The following is a 3,395-nucleotide window of genomic DNA, read 5'->3' as shown; positions in this document are numbered from 1 at the left end:
GGGAAGAAATGCAGAAATGACTAGAAGGTGGGGATTTTATTTAGATTAAATATAGAAAATATAATAAACTAGTATATGTTAAATACAAAAAACAATAGACATAAGTATACATGTTATATAATCACCATTTAAAATTTACATGTGTTTTAATTTAATATGCAATATATTTTAATTCAACATAATTTATTATAATTTTTATATTTTGTGTATTTCACTCAACATTATTTTTTACTTCACATTTAATTTCATTTTTATTTATTCCATTTATTTTAATATAATTCATTTATTTTATTTTATACATGTTTTCTTTGTACTTTTAAATGTTATTTATTTTTATTATTTTCTCATTAATTACATCCTGTTTATTATTTATTTTAAATTTATATTTTATGCTTTATAGTCTTAATTTTGTTTACTTTTATTTCATTTTATAGTATGTTTATCTATACTTAGTTGTGTATTTGTTATTTTTTATTTAATTAATTTATTTACCTTGTTTTATTCATATCTAATTACATACTATATTTCAATATAAATTAATTATTGGTAGTATATTTTATTTGTTAAAACTTTAATATCTTCTTTATTCTTATTTTATCACTTTTATTTAATTACATACTTAAATATTATTTGGTTTAATTAATTTATTTCATTATATTTACTTATTTATATATTCAAATTTTAACTTTTAATAAATCACTTTATTGGGGACTCTTACAGCTGTTATAAAAATCCATACATGAATTGTATCAAGCACATTTGTACATATGTTGCCATCATCATTTCCAAAACATTTTCTTTCTACTTGAGCCCTTGATATCAGCTCCTCTTTTTTCCCCCCTCCCTTACCACCCTCTCACTCTCGTGAACCCTTGATGATTTATAAATTATTTTTATTTTCATGTTTTACACTGTCTGCTGTTTCCCTTCACCCACCTTTCTGTTGTTTGTCCCCCAGCGGGGGAGGGGGAAAGAGTGGTGGATGTTGATTATTGCGATTGGTTCCCCCTTTCTCCTATGTTCACTTATTTTAATTAGCTTAATTCTATTTTATATTTCATTCAATTTCTATTTATATTCTAATTTTCTATTTTAAATTTAAATTTTATTTTTTTGAGACTATACCTAGCAAAATATACAATTCAATATTTCTACACATAAAATTTAGTGACATTAATGACATTATTCAAGTCATACAACCACTCTCACTCTCCTTTTCTAAGCTGTCAGCACAAATGTAGTGTCCCCTATGATTCCTATCTAGTCTTTTGAGTGGCTGTTGTAGGTTGGATGCCATATAGATAGTTATTAAAGGAGCATACCGTAATATTCCATGCGGACCTTATATTAAACTCTTTGGTTTTAAGATACTTTTGGTCTATCTCATGGTACTAGTTTCAGGGTTCATGCAGGAGTCTGTATCCATGAGAACTTTTCATTCTGTCCTGTATTTCCCCCTTTCATCAGGATTCTTCCATGTAATCTTTGACCACAGTGTTCAGTAACAACAGCTAGGCAGAACCCAATTCTTTTGGTCTCGTGCAAAGCAGAAGGCAGCAATGAGCCACACATTCCACTTCCTCCTCCTCGCCCTGATGCTCTTCCTTCTTCCCTTCTCCCAGAGGTAGAGACCAATTGTTCTGCCTTGGATGGCCACTTTTAAGTTTTTAAGGTCCCAGAACTATGCAAGGAATTAGAAGGTAGAATAGAAGCACTAAACACATGATTACACCAATTTATTGGGTTTGTCCCATGAAACTAATACCCTAAACCTCCAAACCAAGGAACCAAAGCCTTTGAAAAAACGAAACAACCCCCGGAACCAACCCTTTTTTTTTTTAAGCAATTGTAAATACGTCTATCATATAAATTTTGCTAATTCAACTTTTCACAGGTATACATCTTATTGACAGCAATTATAATGGGCTGCGCAACCCTGCCCTTAACCAGTGTGATTTTTTTCCCCATCACTGTTAGCTCTACTTCCTCTCTCCCTCCCATCCTTCGTACCACTAAGAAACTTTGAGCTCTATACACTTGCCTTGTCTTTTCATAAATGTGAGGTTGTATTTGTCCTTTTGTGATGGGCTTATTTCATTCAGCATGTCTTGAACTCCATTTATCCTGTCACAGGTTTCAAAACATCATTCCTCCTACTGTTTGAGTGGTGTTCCCTTCTATGGATGGACCACATTGATTGCCTCCTTGATGGGCACTTAGGGTGTTTCCAACTCTTGACCGCTGTGAATAGGGCTGCTCGATATTCACATATCATTTTGAGCCACTGCTTTTGAGTCTTTTGCGTGTGTACCTAGGAGTGGAATTGCTGGGTCGGAGGATAACTCTATTTTTAGTTTAGAATCCAGTAACTATGTATATAGTTATAGTTATATATCAAACTTAGACAACAGCCAAAAGAAAAATAATACAATCATAAAATGGGCGAAATATTTGAGTGGACCTCTCACAATTGGTGTCCTGGTGGCATAGTAGTTACGAGTTGGGCTGCTAACGGAAAAGTCAGCAGTTTGAAACCACGGCCACTCCTCAGGAGAGAGGTGTAACTCTCATAAAGAGTTACCATCTCAGAAACTCACAGGGGCAGTTCTACCCTGTCCCATAGGGTGGCTGTGAGTCGGCACCAACCAGATGGCAGTGAAGGTTTTTGGGGGGTTGTTTTTGTTTTTACCAAAGAGGACATGCAAATGCTTCCAACACATTAAATGATGCTCAGTGTCATTAGTCATCAAAGATGTAAATCAAAACCACAATAAGATAACTTCTCACTCCCTCTAGGGTAGCTGAGATTAAAAAAAAAAACAAAAAACAGAAAATAACTGGTAAGGGGATATTGGAAACCTTGTCCATTGCTGGTTGGAATGCAAAATAGTACAGTTGCTATGGGAAAGTGTGGTGGTTTCTCAATGAAAAGTAAAGAAAATAGAACTACCACATGGCCCGGAAGTACCACTCCTCACTATGAGTCCAAGAGACTTGTACACCAATGTTCATTGCAGCACTATTTACAGTATCCAAAAGGTGGAAACCAGCACCATGCCCATCAACAGATGCGTGAATAAATGAAATGTGAAATTTGAATGATAAAATTATTTTGCACAATCATTCTACCCCTCCCCCAAATGGGACGAATCAAGAAGGGACCATAGCTGGATAAACAATCTGGAGGAGAAAACAACCAGACTGACTGTTCGGGGGACAAGGGAGAGGGGGAGTTGGGTGGGGGGAAGGAAGTGGTGTTAACAAACTCAGGGACAAGGGAACAACAAGTAGTCCAAAATCAGCGGCAAAGAGGGTGGAGGAGGCCTGGTAGGGCTTGAGCAAGGGGAATGTAACCGAGAGGAAATGCTGAAACCCAAATGAAGGCTGAGCATGAT

Source organism: Echinops telfairi, unplaced genomic scaffold, assembly GCF_000313985.2.
Source record: "Echinops telfairi isolate 266 unplaced genomic scaffold, ASM31398v2 ScPeMD7_7458;HRSCAF=8496, whole genome shotgun sequence".
Taxonomy (NCBI): domain Eukaryota; kingdom Metazoa; phylum Chordata; class Mammalia; order Afrosoricida; family Tenrecidae; genus Echinops; species Echinops telfairi.
Note: the sequence above shows the minus strand (reverse complement) of the source record.